The sequence below is a fragment of the Mus caroli genome, unplaced genomic scaffold, assembly GCF_978045245.1.
Source record: "Mus caroli unplaced genomic scaffold, Mus_caroli_1 scaffold_10, whole genome shotgun sequence".
Lineage (NCBI taxonomy): Eukaryota > Metazoa > Chordata > Mammalia > Rodentia > Muridae > Mus > Mus caroli.
Genome location: NW_028227265.1, coordinates 114,574,036 through 114,592,468, shown reverse-complemented (window position 1 = coordinate 114,592,468; position 18,433 = coordinate 114,574,036). Strand labels below are relative to the sequence as shown.

General features: G+C 40.5%; 1 pseudogene; it reads left to right on the top strand.

Annotated features, from left to right (window-relative positions):
- The first annotated feature begins 15,783 nt into the window (after nt 1–15,783).
- On the top strand, nt 15,784–16,630 carry LOC147002513 (neutrophil antibiotic peptide NP-2-like; annotated as a pseudogene).
- Nucleotides 16,631–18,433: the final 1,803 nt, after the last annotated feature.

Here is an 18,433-nt window from a genome sequence, read left to right as displayed (position 1 = left end):
GACTGAAGCCTGGTGAGATGCAGAGATGCAGAGGGACTTGAGCTCAGTGCCTTATATAGTGCCAGATGCTGCCTCCTGGGTAGATTTCAACACTGAATAGAACGTCAAAATTACAATTATGAAGCAAGAACACCTTACCTCTCATCAAGGAGTGGCCCTTTGAGAGCACACTCAGTGTTCCTTATGCAAATGTGAGGATCCCCAGGTGATTTCCTCCTGCACTGCTCAATAAGAACAGCTTCCTGCCTTACAACTCATGTGAGCAGGACCCAGGCTGTCCTGGGACATTCTTACTGGTTACAATTGGAGCATAGTTGACTATAACTCAGACATTTGACTTGGTCATCTTAGAGTCTGTCAACAGGCTTAGGCCTCAGTGGGGAGTAATTTCACATAAATCCATTTGAGCTTGGGCACACTCAGCTGCTGGAGGCAACAGAATGTGAGCCAAGTCAAGGTTCTTCAAGCTTTTTAGGTCAGAACGTGGGCTTCATTTCATAGATTTCTCCAAGATACTGCTCAACAGTGGAGTTCATTTACTACAGTGGAGTCACATAGGTGTGCTGCTTCCTCTCTCAGAGAAAGCAATGAGTTGGTAATGTGATACCTGAACATGGTGCCCCATTTCCACCTAGAAGAAAGCAGGGAGTAGCTGGTTCTAACCACTCTGTAATGAACAACTTGTGGGACATACTAGCCTTTGGGTCTGTGGTTCTTCTCTTTCTAAGATGATGTGAGTATCAGTGATGAGGGATTCAGTTGATTCTTGAATTGTATCCTTAGAATCCATGACAGTGAGAATCAATTCTCTTGTACCATCTCCCTACTGCACTTGCTGTGAACTGTCTGAGGGGTGCTGTGTTGTTCATCTCTGAATGAAGTCTCTTGGAAATTCTGTAACCCAGCTGTACATTTTTATCCTAGAAAACCATTGACATGTATCATGGCTTAACACATCCCTAGAACTGAGAAAGAAGGATTTTGTAAGAGAAAAGAATTTATCTTTCTCAGGATTTTTTTCTTCCCTACATGAAGATGAAATAAGCAGATGAGCAGAAATCTATAATGTATGAACAGTTTTGACAAAGGCTCTTGTATGGAGATCCCAGCAAAGAGATTTGAGGCTGGAGAATGAAGAGTTTAGACCCACACTAGAATCCTCACTCCCACTGCTGTGCTCTGAAAACCCACATTTTTGGCCTTGGTGGACACATGTTTTTTCATTAGATACTTTCTTTATTTACATTTCAAATGTTATCTCCTTTCCTAGTTTCCCCTCTGAAAATCCCATAAACTGGCATAAAGAAGAGGTTTTAAATTAAAACAAGATACAGTAAATGTACATATTTGTGGATTTCTGTGTACTATCTCAGTACATAGATAGGGTAGGGAATGATCAACTCGGGATAATTACCATATCCATCGCTTCAAATTGCATAATTTTACTATACTAAGAGTAGTTCCACTCCCCTCTCATTAGCTTCAGTAATGCTAACTTATAATAGACCAGAAGAAACCAGACATAATTCTCCTGTGTTTTTTAAAACACAAACATCCCTCTATTCTCCTTACCTATACCTTTCTCTGGTCATCATTTGCCTGCTCTACAATTTGAGGGTTTCTTAAAATTAGCTGGTGGTTGACCTGTAATAATGGCTTGATCCAAAGAGGAAGTTTCTGCTGGATTAGGGAATGACAGGGCTAGGTTAGGATACAGTGGCATGTTATAAACAAGTTCTGTCTGTGATTAGAGAATTTCCACATACTGTCTCATGCCTCTTTGGGACTTTGCTTCCCTGTGTGATGCAGGTGTCTATTGAAAAAGCATGCTTACTCATCCCAACACTAAGATATTTCTTCCAGGCAGAGGAAGAGTAGACAAAAATAATGTGGAATAATTGTAAATACTCAGCCTGAATTAATACCACACCTCTCTCCATTTGCATAATTTCCTCACGTTCCACAGTAAAAAGCAAATGTGTTTATTTTCTATCAATATGGCCAAATACATTTGACAAATCAACCTTGATGGAAGAGAACTTACTTTGACTCAAGCCTTAGAGATTCAATCCATGGTCAGTGGGCATCACTGCTTTGTGGTCTGAAGCAAGGCAGGACATAAATAGCAAGGAGCTTGTGGTGAGGTAAACTCACTCACCTCCTGGTAACCATGAAGCACAAGGGAGGGTTCTGGTATGCCAATACCCATTGCTATGCTGTGTCCAAACCTAGCTCACTTCTAATAGGCCTCCATGCAGAATGCCCCACCATCTTCCAGAGGAGTCTCAGACAAACCAAAATTTTATCACTTTTCTTCTTGAGAACAATTAGGATCTCAGTCAAGCCAGGTAGGGCAGGGAAAAGCTCCATTGGTACACTGGTGTATGAATGTGTGTGTGTGTGTGTGTGTGTGTGTGTGTGTGTGTGTGTGTGTGTGTGTGTGCACGCACACGTGCCCCAGCCCAAATTAAAAGTTATTGTGTGTGTGCTCCCCCAAGCCCAGTGGTGCTCTGTGCGTGTGTGTGTATGTGTTTGAATGAGTATGTGTGTGAGAGAGAGTGTCAGTGAGTATGTGTGCATGTTCCTCCAGGCCCCAGCTGTGCTTTGTATGTGTTCACCCACACCTCCAGGGTTGTAGTGCTCTCTGTGCACCCCCAACTCCAGTGGTGCACTGCCAAGTGTGTATATCCCCAACTCGAGTGGTACATTGCACTTTTGAACCCCCCAGTTCCAGTGGTGCCCTGCCAAGTGTGTATGTTGTGTGTGTGTATGTGTGTGTGTGCTTCCCCAGCTCCTGTGGTATACTGCTATGTGTGCATCCCCTGGTCGTTGAAAATGGTTTATTCCTGAATAAATCATGCCAACCTGCACAGTTCACAATTTGAGAGGTCTTTATTGAAAAAGGCAAGAAGCGAGAAGAGAGGGATGGGTCAGGGTTTGTGTCTTTTATCCAGTCCATGACATAGGTAATGTAGATAATAACTCACAGGTTATGCAGTTAACACAAGGGGTGTGTGAAGGTTTCCATGGCAAACTATGCAGGAGGATCCTGTCGCCTAAGGAAGACATCATAGCTGGATCAGAGGCTGGCTGTAAACAGCTTCTGATGCTAACATACATCCTTTTTTCTTTTCCTAAAATGAGAAAAGAGTGGGGAGGGGGAAGCCAATAGTGAAATGGCAATAGGGACATGGGATTTATTAAACAGCTTTCTGCTGTCTAGGGGTGTTGTCAATGTAGCTGAATTTCACCATCAGTGACCAATTGATAGTCATTTGCATCAGCCTCTTTTATGGATGGTGGTTGATAATCCTGTAAAAGGAACTGACTGCTTGGTTAGTAATTTTCTGAATTCATCATTGAAGGAATGTAGTGACAAGGAGATGAGGCAAGAATCAAATAGTAAAGCCAGAAAAATGAGGAGGAGATTTAAGGAAGGGCAGTGTCCATTTCCATACAGGGGTTTTGAAAACCCAGGAATAGGAGGCCTCCCTCATGTTCCTTGCGTTTCTGGATGTCTGATTTTAGTTCTAAATTATTTTTCTTACTTTTGCAGATTCATTGACATAGAAGCAGCATTCTTCTTGGGGAAACAGTAAAGACCACCTTCTTTATCTGTAAGGATATCTAGTTCCCATCAGTTCTGAACGAACATTGCTGCCAAAGAATCCATCTGGTCTGGATGGTGAGCATGGTTCCACCCATTTCTTGAAAGCCATTTTCAAGCTGAGAAGAGAACTTTGTTATGGAGGGTTTGTGCTGCTGTTCCAGCACACACAATTGTAGTTATTCCCACAATGACCAGGAGTGGCATGGCCTGATCTGCCCTCATGTCATGATGGACAGGTATTTTGTTTACAACTGGGATTGCTAGAGGCTCTTTTCCGTGGATTATTCCTACTTCAGAGAAAAGGAAAATCAATGTGCAAACTTCTGATCAGCTGGCAGGTAGGTCATGATATACCTGAGTGCCACAGAAAATTGACCTGTTTTGACCTGATTGTGGCAGAGATGAGGTGTCAAGGGTTGTGGTTCTATTGCAGTCTTGGGAACTTAGCATTTCTACAGAACATGTCTGCATGTCTTAAAACAGTTTGCCACACTAAAAAGAGAGATAGAGAAAAGGTATGGGCTGATAGCAATAGTGGATTCAGGGCAGGTGATAAAAGGTAAGGTGAGGTTCCTTGATAGGGTCACTGGTCAAGCTGTAAGTGGCAATTGTGAATTAGTTATAGAGGGTAAATATAGCCAGCTACCTTTAAAGCAACCAGGTGAACTTAAGGAGTTGGTAGGCCAAGGTCAGGGTCTGAAGCAAAAGGTGACATGATAGGTTAGTGCCATTTATGAAGTAAGGGCCTTGGAGGAATGTGTGATTACTTTTCCTATTTTTCCAATATCTAGAGGTTTGGCAATTGAGACATATTTTCTTTGGATGTGAATAGTACTTACCAGGGACCTAGATTGGTTTTTTTGATAAAGCTTAACAAAAACACCTGTTTCCCACGTGGGATTCCATAGATCATGTATATAGAGGGTCGGGTGTTGTTTATAGAAGACATGAGTGGTCTGTAATTTTTATATTTGTATCTGGTTTCTGGCAAGACCAATATGAGCAGCATCCATATTCACCTGTTCATTTTCTTGGGTTTTTTTCAGTGGAAATTTTCTTTATTTACATTTCTAATGCTATCCCCTTTCCAGTCCTCCAACTATGAAAACCCCAATCCCATCCCTCCTCCCCCTGCTTCTATGAAGGTGTTTCCCATCCCACCTACCCATTTACTTCCACCTCACTGCCCTGGCATTCCCCTACACTAGGGCATTGAGCCTTCACAGGACCATGGGCCTCTCCTCCCACTGATGCCTGACAAGAATATCCTATGCTACCTATGCAGCTGTAGCCATGGGTACTCTTTGGTTGGTGGTTTAGTCTCTGAGAGCTCAGGGAGGGGGGTCCTGATTGGTTGATGTTGTTTTTGTTCTTATAAAGTTGCAAACCCCTTTAGCTCCTTCAGTCCTTTCTCTAACTCCTCCATAGGGGGCCCTGTGCTAAGTCCAATAGTTGGCTGCCAGCATCTGTCTCTGTATTTATCAGGCTCTGGCAGAGCCTCTCAGGAAAAGGCTATGTCAGGCTCCTGTCAGCAAGCACTTCTTGGCATCCACAATAGTGTCAAAGTTTGGTATATGGGATGGATCCCCAGGTGGGGCAGTCTCTGGATGACCTTTCCTTCAGTCACTGCTCCACACTTTATCTCCTGTGAATATTGTGTTCCCCCTTAGGACCAAAACATCCACACTTTAGTCTTCCTTCTTCTTAACCCTGATGTGGTCTGTGAGTTGTATCTTGGGTATTCTGAGAATTTGGGCTAATATCCACTTATCAGTGAGTGTGTTATTTTGTGATTGGATTACCTCACTCAGGATGATATTTTCTAGTTCTGTACATTTGCCAAAGAATTTCATGAAGTCATTGTTTTTTAACAGCTCAATTTTTAACTCCATTGTGTAAAGGTACCACAATTTCTGTACCCGTTCCTCTGTTGAAGAACATCTGGGCACTTTCCACCTTCTGGCTATTATAAATAAGGCTGCTAGGAACATAGTTAAACATATGTCCTTGTTATATGTTGGAGCATATTTTGGGTATATTCCCAGGAGTGATAGAGCTGGGACCTCAGGCATTACTATGTCCAATTTTCTGAGGAACTGCCAGACTCATTTCCAGAGTGGTTGTATCAGCTTTCAATCTCACCAGCAATGGAGGAGTGTTCCTCCTTCTCCACATCCTGAAAAGCATCTGCTATCACCTTAAATTTTGATCTTTAGCCATTCTAACAAATGTAAAGTAGAATCTTAGGGTTGTTTTGATTTGCATTAACCTGATGACTAAGGATGATGAACATTTCTTAAGGTGCTTCACGGCCATTTGATATTCCTCAGGTGAGAATTCTTTGTTTAGCTCTGTTTCCCATTTTAATAGAGTTATTTGATTCTCTCGAGACTTAATTTCTTGAGATCTTTGTATATATTAGATATTAGCTCTCTATCAGATGTAGGATTGGTAAAGCTTCTTTTCCAATAAATTGGTTGCCATTTTGTCCTATTGATAGTGTCCTTTGCCTTGAAGAAATTTCCAATGTTATCAGGTCCATTTTCCCATTGTTGATCTTAGAGCATAAAAAATTGGTGTTCTGTTTGAGAAATTTTCCCCTGTGCCCACGTGTTCGAGGATTTTCCCCACTTTTTCTTCTATTAGTTTCAGTGTATCTGGTTTTATGTGGTGGTCTTGGATCAGGTTGGACTTGAGCTCCATAAAAGAAGATAAGAATTGGTGAAATTGCCTTTATCTACATGCTGATCTCCAGTTGAACCAGCACCATTTGTTGAAAACGTTGTTTCTTTCCCTGCTGGATAGTTTTAGATTCTTTGTCAAAGATCAAGTGACCATAGGTGTGTGGATTCATTTCCATTGATCTCCCTTCCTGTCTCTGTACCAAAACCTAACAGTTTTTTCAATATTGTTCTTTAATACACCTCGAGGACAGGTATGTTGATTCCCCCAAGAAATTCTATTATTGTTGAGAATAGTTTTTGATATCCTGGATTTTTTTGTCATCCCAGATGAGTTTGCAAATTGCTCTTTCTAACTCTATGAAAAATTCAGTTGGAATTGTGATGGGGATTCCATAAATCTGTAGATTGCTTTCGGCAAGATAGCCATTTTTACCATATTAATCTTGATAATCTATGAGCATGGGAAATCTTCCCATCCTCTGAGATCTTCGTCAACTTCTTTCTTCAGAGGCTTGAATTTCTTGTCATTCAGATATTTCACTTGCTTGGTTAGAGTCATACCAAAGTATCTTATACTATTTGCGATTATTATGAAGGATGTGGTTTCCCTAATTTCTTTCTCAGCCTGTATATCCTTTGAGTAGAGGAAGGCTACAGATTTGTTTGAGTTATTTTTATATGCAGCCACTTTGCTGCAGTTGTTTATCAGATTTAGGAGTTCTCTGGTGGAATTTTTGGGATCACTTAAGAATACAATCATATCATCTGCAAATAGTGATATTTTGACTTATTCCTTTCCAATTTGTATCCCCTTGACCTCCTCTTGTAATCTAATGCTGTGGCTAGGACTTCAAGTACTATATTGACTAGCTAGGGAGAGAGTGGACAACCGTGCCTAGTTCCTGATTTTGGTCAGATTGCTTTAAGTTTGTCTCCAAGAAAGATAAATCCTCAGAAAGTCTAACCAGAGGGCACAGAGGCAGTAACCAATTTTTAAAAATCAGAAATGGAAAGAGAGACATAACAACAGAAACCGAGGAAAATTATAAATTAATAAGATCCTACTACAAAAGCCTATACTCAACAAAAATGGAAAGTCTGAATAAAATGGACAATTTTCTACACACATATCAGGAACCAAAGCTAAATAAACAGCAGATAAACCATCTAAAGAGTCCCATAACACTTAAAGATATAGAAGCCGTCATTTAAAGTCTCCCAACCCAAAAGAGCTCAGGACCGGATAGTTTTAGTGCAGAATTCTATCAGACCTTCAAAGAAGGCCTAATACCAATACTCTTCAAACTATTCCACAAAATAAAAACAAAAGGAGCACTACCTAATTCGTTCTATGAAGCTACTATTACGGTGATACCAAAACCACACAGAGACCAAAGAAAAGAAGAGAACTTCTGATCAATTTCCTTTATAAATATCAATGCAAAAATACTCAATAAAATTCTTGCAAACTGAATCCAAGGACATGTGAAATCATCCATCATGATCAAGTAGGTTTCATTCCAGGTATGCAGGGATGGTTCAATATATGGAAATACATCATCATAGTCCACTATATAAACAAACTCAAAGAGAAAAAAACCCACATGATCATCTCATTAGGTGCTGAGAAAGCATTTGACAAAATTAACCATCCATTCATTTTAACAGTCCTGGAAAGATCAGGATTTCAAGGCTCATACCTAAACATAGTAAAATCAATATGCAGCAAACCAGAGGCCAACATCAAACAAAATGTTGAGAAAAATATCTATACAGAAAACTTCTTCATATACTGAAATTGCACATGTCTCATGACTCCAGTGTGCTCTAGAAGGCACACCACAGTGAAGTACATTATAGCATTGGAAGGCTTAATGCAGCTTGGAAGAGAGATATCCAAGATAAATAAAGAAGTCAGTATACAGTTCTTTTGCAGCCTTAGTCTCCAGACATGCTACAGCATGCTAAAAGTCAGGCTCTAAATCACCAAACCTCTTTAAGGGAAAACTATGTCCTGAGGAAAGGACAGCAGTTGTAGCAAGGACCTTATAGATTGCAGCTTCTAGTGGCACAGAGAGAGTGGGTACCCAGCAGACATAGGGACGGGACCATGCTGGGAGAATTGAATACCCCAATCAGACTTTGAGGAAGAAAGGATGCTAGAAGCATCTTACTTGGTAGTTGTTACAGCAACACTGACAGATACCAGCTCCACTGATTGAGCTAGTGGAAAAAGTCTAACTCTAGCCAGTATAACAATTTTAGCTTCAAATATTATGAAACACTGATTAGTGGATCATAAACATAGTACGTGTTACCAATTTCCCTCAAGACATTTCTGTCTTTAAATTAGTAGTTTGGAGCCTGGGCAAAATTGATGTGGGGTCATCATTCTGAAATGTATTACTCTAAGGGTAAAGGTTGTCTGTTTCCAGGAACAGTTAGCATAATTCCGGTAAGTGTCAATCAGCAAACACATGACAAAATCACATTGAACAACCTCCCTATTAATGTTCTCCAAGGCCTCTCCACTACCTTACACAACTAAAAGGTTCACCTATCTTTATCTCCAGAGTTTATTCCAACACCTCTCCCTGTTGCAAATTCTCTATCCTGGTTGCTATAAGCTCATGTATTCTTCCTTCCCCCTTTTGCAGTTTAGGATGAAATTTTCTTGTAAAATACAAGATTTCATTTTTTTAACCTGACCTATTCTAGTGGCAATAATTCTAGGTGCATAACCATAAGGGTTCATGAATGTATTTACATATTGTGAAATGATTAAGTTGGGGACTTAGCATATCTGTCACCTCAGATATTTATAATGTTGTCATGGTGAAACATTAAAATTCTACTGTAATAGGTGTTTTGAAATACATAATCTGTTATTATTCACAACCATGATATTGTGTAATAGTACACCAAAATTCATTGCTCCTACCTAAATGTAATTCTGTACCCATTGACCAACCTCCTCTCAGCAACCCTTGAACTTGCCAGGCTCTAGTAGCAAGTATTCTATTCTCACCTGCTTTTTATCTTGGATATGTGAGACCACATAGTCCTGCACTTTGTGTGTATATTACACAGTAAATGTCCACCAGTACCATATCATTTATTGAAAATTACATCAAGCTTCTCACCTTTACTTTGATGTTGGCTACTGGTTTGCTGTAGATTGCTTTTATCATGTTTAGGTATGGGCCTTGAATTCCTGATCTTTCCAAGACTTTTATCATGAATGGGTGTTGGATATTGTCCAATGCTTTTTCCACATCTAACGAGATGATCATGTGGTTTTTGTCTTTGAGTTTGTTTATATAATGGATTACGTTGATGGATTTCCGTATATTAAACCATCCCTGCACCCCTGGAATAAAACCTACTTGGTCAGGATGGATGATTACTTTAATGGACCTGGAGGGCATCATCCTGAGTGAGGTAACACAATCACAAAGAAACTCACACAATATGTACTCACTGATAAGTGGATATTAGCCCAAAACTTAGGATACCCAAGATAGAAGATACAATTTGCTAAACGCATGAAACTCAAGAAGAATGAAGACCAAAGTGTGGACACTGTGCCGCTTCTTAGAATTGGGTACAAAACACCCATGGAAGGAGTTACAGAGACAAAGTTTGGAGCTGTGATGAAAGGATGGATCATCTAGAGACTGCCATATCCAGGGATCCATCCCATAATCAGCTTCCAAATGCTGACACCATTGCATACACTAGCAAGATTTTGCTGAAAGGACCCAGATATAGCTGTCTCTTGTAAGACTAGGCCGGGGCCTAGCAAACACAGAAGTGGATGCTCACATTCAGCTATTGGATGGATCACAGGGCTCCCAATGGAGGAGCTAGAGAAAATACCGAAGGAGCTAAAGGGATCTGCAACCCTGTAGGTGGAACAACATTATGAACTAACCAGTGCCCCGGAGCTCTTGACTCTAACTGCATATGTATCAAAAGATGGCCTAGTCGGCCATCACTGGAAAGAGAGGCCCATTGGACACCCAAACTTTATATGCCCCAGTACAGGGGAATGCCAGGGCCAAAATAATGGGAATGGGTGGGTAGGGAAGTGGGGGGCGGGAGGGTATGGGGGACTTTTGGGATAGCATTGGAAATGTAATTGAGGAAAATAAGTAATAAAAAATTAAAAATTAAAAAAAAGAAAATTACATCTTTTATGATTGACTAGTGTTCCACTATGTACACATCTAAACACACACACACACACACACACACACATACACACACACAAATTATGTATGTATACCACATTTCTTTACCCATTCCTCTACCAAGGAATATCTCTTGGCAATAATGTACAATATACAGAGCTATAATATACAAAGATATCTCTGCAGCATAGAGTTTATTTCTGTTTGAAAGTTTTTTTCTGAATTCTCTCTACAACCAGAAACAGAATATAAGGAATTAAAAGAACATATTTTTCTGGGCTTTACTAAGTTTTCTTGGCCACTCAAAGGTCACAGATCATTTAAGAAACTTTCAGGCATGAGGAAAGATTCTCCAATCTAATGTTGCCCATATGGTCACCTTCCCATCTTCTTAATTCTTAGACCCCTTAGGTGACAGTGACCCTCTCCTCATTCTCTTCAACTCACTAGTCAATGACTACATGCTCACACACTTGCCATTGCCTAGATTCTCCCCAGTGTGTGTGTTAATCTAAAGCTCCTGGTTTGTAACCTGCTGCACTGCCTTCCTGCTCCCTGATGTGGATGACCCTCAGTTTCCCTGAATAATGTTATGCTTGAGAGTCTGCTGGGAACTTTGATGCACAAGGTATACACAGAATACATATACCCAGCTCTTTCATGTCAGATTCTCAGTGTTAGGAATGATAACACTTGCCATGTGTGCAAATTAGAGTCTTCCTAAGTTAAAGTAATTTGTATTCAAGGTTCAGGCACCACAACCACCTCAGCATTTTCACACAAATTCTTGAAATCCATAAAAAGGAATTATGACTCTAAAAATTGGTTGTTTCAGAAAATAAAAGTGTTTCCCTGGTGGCTATTGTATGTTGGAACAGAGAATGAAGGGCAGTTCTAGAAAGGCTTTGTAGTTTGGAATCATAGAAAAAACACTTGCTAGTCTTTCTCATGTTCTAGCAATCATCAAGGCCCACCCCACCACATTTCTCCCCAAATACAGAGACCTGAACCCTACTTGGGTTGCACATTAATCCTGCATCCCCATTGTAGAAAACTGGATAAATAAAGAATAAGAAGTTGTTCATCAAATCATCCAAAATTGTACAGAACTTGATGCCACTTATCTAGGACTTGTTTTCAGAATCATTCTTGACAAACTAGGTGAAAAGATGAAGTCTCCACTTCATTAATGGATTGACAAAGCTAAGGTTGATATTCAAAATAATCCACACAAGACACACATTCTCTCACAGTACATGACTATACTCTGCTTTCCTACTGCTCTGTAAGATATCATTACAAGAAGAAATAGATTTCATACAACACACACACGTGTGTTCTAACTCATATTTATCATTTGGACATTGGTCAGTGCCATGAGCACAGAAATGAGTGGTTCTCTAGGATTTAGAGAGTTTCCTGCAGAAAATCTCTCCAGCATGGTTGGTGTTAGGAGGAACCATGAGATTGGCTGTGAGGTGAGATGAGATGAGCAGAGTACATCCATCCAACATGGCTAAAAAGGGAGGGATCATCAACGACCTGTCTGAAGCAGAGTGGGTTTTGATAATGCATATTTGTAAACATTATAAACCAAATATTTTTATCCAAGAGAACTTCCCAGGCACATTTCAGGTCTACCAGTATAAGGACCCTCAGTTCTTTTGCTGTGGTTCCCTCAACAAGACTCAGATCTCCTCAAAGTATGGCAGATGTGTTCCAGTGTGAACATCTGCCTTAGTACGTTTTGTCTTGTATAACAGGAGTACACATAACAAGTCATATAATAATCATATTAGGCATAGATGATGGTACCAATTTCCTGCAATTCTGGGGAATATGCAGTCTCAAATGAATGTGTCAAAGGATTTACTATGGGGTAGTAGTCCATTTACTGGTTTATAAATGATATTTTTAGAATATGTCAGCCCCTGTAAAAAAGGACAAGGTGGTTCCCTGAGTCTCTTTTATAAGAGAACCACCCTATCCCTGGAGGCTCTTCCCTTTTATTCCAACCCCCTGCCAGAAGACTCCACTTGTGAATGTCATAACCTTTGGCAGTATGATTGCCATACATTAATTTTAGTAGGACTTAACCATTCTGACATAGCATCATCTAGGAAGGGGAAAAATGAAATATTAACACTTCAAATCTTGGAGACAAATACAGGATGTTGACATGGGTGAGATTTTGCTCCTGGTCACAAACTGACCAATTTTATGCTCAACATTAGCTTGGACCAGCCTGCATGATAATAGCAGTGTCAGAGGATTTGAGGGCATCTCAAAGCACTGTTTTCTCTCTTAAGGTCTAAGTGGTAGAAAATCAGTGCATCTCCATCATGGATGTCCATTCTGATCATGTTGTTTCTAACACTGTCTTTATAAATGGCCAGTACTGGTTTAGGCATAATGCCTCCAAGCACACATCACTTCCTAACACTAGCAGGATCCATCTCCCTACCTACCATCTGCCTATTCAGTGAGACATTCAGAAGATATTATGTCTCAAGGGAAATTAGCATGAGACTTTGGCCAATATGGCTCTAGATAACTGCTTAGCCTTATTTAGTGGCCAAGAAATGTTGTATGCTGTCATTTCAGAGAATGACTTTATAAATATACTTCAATCACATGGGAAACTCCATTAGAACATCTACAGTCTCACAGCATAACTAATGTACAATCTCACCATAATGCAATGTCCTTACTGTGCTGAATGGCTTAACTAGTTCTAGTGGTTGTAACTTAGGTCCTGAGGAGGTTCACTGAGACCTAGTTTTCAAATCCTTCTTTAAATGTTCATTGAATATGTAGTCTAGTCATCCCCACAAGCATACACCCTGCTTTGTAGGCCACACACTTTCTGTGCAGTGTTTCATGCTTTCTGAAACCAGCGATTAAGCCTCAGCCACAGAGCTATGCAGTACAAGTTCCTTAAAGTGAGCAACAAGGGGCAAATGGGTGTTATCTAGTCCTAGACTAGATAAATAAGAATCCCTTCTGGGAAGCCCTGCTTTGAACACAGTTTTTATAAATTCCTTAACTGTCCTTTCACCACAGATGTTTGAGGTATACAATAGAAGCTAACCACAAATATTAAGACATCACAAGTAACCCTTAAATAGAGGAAATCTGTCCAAGATGTTTCAGCTGCTCTTTTATCCCAAGGATTGGAAAGAAGAGTATTATCTCTCTTGCTCTGTGCTCACTGCATACCACAAGTGTCTGTAAGTAATGAAAGTAACTTTCAAAATATGGATGTGTCATTGAGGACTAGCTGCAATGGACTCCCTAAAGCAAGGCTTCTTTGGAGGAGACCACATCATCAGAAAACCTTGTAATGTAATTCTGTCTGGGCCTGTGGTAGCTACAAAAAAGGTATTTACTGGTTAAGGGGATACTCATACAATTTTTGTCAAAACACAAATGTCTTCCTTGTCATTCCAGTAGGGATAATGATATAATCTTTAAAATGTCTTCCTACTTTAAGAAATGTCTCTTTGACTGCCATATCCAGGGATCCATCCCATAATCAGCCTCCAAACGCTGACACCATTGCATACCCTAGCAAGATTGTGCTGATAAGACCCTGATATAGCAGTCTCTAATGAGACTACGCCAGGGCCTAGCAAACATATAAGTGGAAGCTCACAGTCAGCTATTGAATGGATCACAGGGCCCCCAATGGTGGAGCTAGAGAAAATACCCAAGGAGCTAAAGGGATCTGCAACCCTATAGGTGGAACAACATTATGAACTAACCAGTACCCCGGAGCTCTTGACTCTAGCTGCATATGTATCAAAAGATGGCCTAGTCGGCCATCACTGGAAAGAGAGGTCCATTGAACTTGCAAACTTTATATGGCCCAGTACAGGGGAACGCCAGGGCCAAAAAGTGGGAGTGGGTGGGTATGGGAGTGGGGGGAGGGTATGGGGGACTTTTGGGATAGCACTGGAAATGTAAATGAGGAAAATACCTAATTAAAAAAAAAAGAAATGTCTCTTTGTATTGCTTGGTTTTGGCTACTGAGTTGTACATGTTGTCTACATGTTTTGGGTATTAGTGTCTATTCAGATGTATGCTTCCTAACCTTTTCCACCATGTTCTAGACTGCCACCTCCCACTGATGCTTATTTCCTCTCCTATGCTGAAGCTTCACATCCCAGTACAATTTCCAGTAGAAATAATAATATGATTTTTATAATGCCTTACTAAGAAATATCTATTAGTAGTGCTTGGTTTTGACTACTGAGTTGTACATGTTGTCTATATGTTTGGGGTATTAGTTTCTATTCAGATGTATGCTTTGCTAAGCTTTTCCACCATGTTCTAGTCTGCTACCTCTCACCAATGCTTATTTCATCACCTATGCAGAAGCTGCCCACCCCAGTGCAATCCCACAATCCCACTTAACCACCTGCCTTGTTCCCAGCACATTTGGTGTCATGCAAGACATCATAGTCCAGACCTAGTTCTAAATTTTCGTTTACTAGTTTTATGTTTTCATGCCTTATATCCAGGTCTTTAATCTGTTTTACCTGAGATAAAGTTCTTATTATGCATGAAATGATTGGGTTCTGTACTTTAGTGCTGATTGTCTTAATTGCCATTTCTACTTTCATACAAGTAGAGAGAATAAACACTTGTCCTTCTTAGACCAATGCTGTGCCTAGAGTCACTGGAGCTCTTTTCATCCATAGTTTGATAAGGTCAATGTAGCCAACAAGCATTGACTCTCTACATCATCAGGATCCAGGTCTGACAAGAGAATCAACAACTTCAGATATCAGATAAGTATCCATCTTCAGAGACTTAAAGGCATTGTTCCTTAGACATAATACATGACAGTGCTGTTTCTTTTCTTCTTTTTTTAACATTAAAAATTTCAAATCTAAGTACAAATCCAAGTGGTAACAGGAAGCAGAAGTAGTGTCCTCCTCATCCTCACCAGCTTATACTAAAGTCAGCCACCAAACACATAGACCAAGGCCTGTCATGGGGGAAGCTGTCCTGTGGGAATAAAAATATCAAGAAAACCTTGAGGACATATCCTTCTCCTTTTCAATGTAGATTCTTTCTAACTACAGGGCCTCTCTATTATCTTTCTCTTCAGAAATATACCTATATACACAGACAGACAGACAGACAGACAGGAACGCAGGCAGACACATATGCACACAGAGAGACACAAACACACACAAACACACACACAAACACACACACACACACACACAGACACACATGAACAGGGTTCCAGATTTTTTTTTTTTTATCTCCTAGGAAACACACGGCCATGAGGATGTTCACTCTGCTCACCACCCTTCTTCTGATGGCCCTGCACACACACCCAGGCAGAATCTCCCCAAGGAAGCACTGAAGAGGCTCCAGAACAGGAACACTTACTTGGTCAAGGAGGACCAGGATATTTCTATATAATTTGGAGGGGATAAAAGCACTGCTATCCAAAACGCAGGCGAGAGAAATCATCATGCGAGAGCCATGGAGTAGAGAGAAGGGGTAGAGGTAAGTTCTGAATTTTGGTCACCCAGGAGACTTTATTACCTCTTTATTGTCCTCATTGGACACCAAGAGCCAAATAAATCAGTTTCTTTGTACAAAGATTTGTTTGTGAATATCACGTGGTTTAATTCATTATGAGATTCAGTGACTAGTTGTTTATTTTTTTTCTTCTAGATCTAAATGGCTAGACTTGGTCTAATTTATTTATCTATTATACTTTAGATAATGGAGATGTCTGTCTAGATATTTATGTAATGGCAGGAGCAGACAGATGAAAACAAAATTAAGACAAATGGAGATTAGTCTTTATTACTCTTTGTTCTTATCATGTATATTTATTCATAATAATTGTGATTGCTCATGCTGCTGGTAGTAATGATCAACGTAGAGAACCTATTTCACCCAGCACGTATCTTGCCCAAGATCTCTTGTGCCCTGCTGACTCAGACACTAAGTCAGCATGAACAGTACTTCACTAAGTACTGTACATGATCTCTTTATCCCCAGATGTGAAATCAGGCTTGACCTGCTATTGTAGACTCACAGGCTGTGTTATTGGAGAACGGCTTTCTGGGGCCTTTGGTTACCAGGGTCACATCTTCCGACCCTGGTGTCACTGAGCACTAAGAACAAGAATAATATGTTTGTCATCTGACTTGAGAACTTGAAGGAGACTGCTTTTTTTGCCATGCAATGTCCTTGAGTTTTCTCTTCCTTTATATCCAGAAAAGGTTCTTATAACAAGTTCTCTCTGTGTGTGCTTGATTATTGTTTCCAGGCAAGACACTGAGAACCAAGTACCACAATGCTAGAAATACTTGGCTTTGGTCTGTAGTAGTGTTAAGGTTATCACACAGGCTCTTGATGGATAATAATAAAGGTCAATGGTGTTGTAAGCATCCTAATCTGTCATCTTATAACCCTGCCCAATTATATAAGAACCACTCTCAAAGCCATTGGCTGCCTGGGACATATTCAACATGATTATCATCATTTTTACATTGCACAATGACCTAAGTTTTCAATGAAACCAACCTCCTCATTCTAAATGTGAGGATTTGACAAGCAGGGGAGGCCAAGATGATTTATTTGCCCATGAAGCTCTGTGTGTCTGTCACATCTACAGACACAACTCTACGTAGCATCAAGCAGCAAAGGCACCAAATAGGAAGTGTGATGGTTTGTATATGCTCAGTCCAGGGAATGGCACTTTTAGAAGGTAGGCCCCTGTTAGAGTATGTGTGGCATTGTTGGAGTAGGTATGTCACTGTTGGTGTGGGCTTTAAGACCTTCATCTTACCTGCCTGGAAGTCAGTATTCTGCTAGCAGATTTCAGATGAAGCTGTAGAACTCTCAGCTACTCCTCCACCATGCCAGCATAGATGTTACCACATTCCTGCCTTGATGACAATGGACCTGTAAGTCAGCCCCAATTAAATGTTGTCCTTATAAGAGGTGCCTTGGTCATGGTCTGTTCACAGCAGTGAAACTCTAAGAGGAGAAACAAAGCAGGAAAGTCCCACTCAGATGTACTCATCACCGGAAGTATCTGTGCACATGTGGGGAAACTGGATTTGATATGTGTAGGCCTGACTACACACACACACACACACACACACACACACACACACACACACACCATGTGCTCAGGTCTTTAGCTATACCTTAAGATATCTAGTTGTAGGTATCTTAAGATTCCATTATCTACCTTTCTCAATTGGTACTAAGCTGTTGGAAAATGTGACCAATGTCACTTACATGACCAGATATCCTGTGACACAGAGAGATTCAGAGGAGGAATTAGATTTCAGAGAACAGTATCCTCAGTCACTACACCAGCTCATGCTACCTGTACTGGAGCCTAAAACCTGAACCAAACATAGTGGCCTGCAGAGGGACCTGGAGCCCCTAAGCATCCAGTTCTTGACATCCACCCACCAAATTTAACAGGCATATATGAGGATGCTTCCCTGTTTATCCCTTGTCCCTTTAAGCCACTTTAAGGTACTAATTTAACTCTAGTTGAAAAAGAGAGAGAGACACAGACAGAGAGACAGAGACAGAGATGGAGAGAGACAGAGAGAGAGAGAGAGAGATTCCCAAGCCTATTAAATTCCAAAGAGCTAACAAGAGACTATGGTGGCTTTCATGAACTCAAAATCTCACTGATTGTCAAAAGATCTATTAATTAGTAGACTCCAGCCTCTTTTACGGGTTCTCTGGTTTTTGTTTTGTTTTGTTTTGTTTTGTTTTGTTTTGTTTTTTGGAATGCTGGCTTTGAAACCAATGTGGTAATATTTAGTAGACTGGAGCTTGATGCCCAATCCTACTGCAGAGACCTCTGAAGACTCTGCAAAAAAAAAAAAGAACCTTTAGGATAGCCATGCCACCTGATGGCCAGTGCCAGGCCATCTGTCCACTTG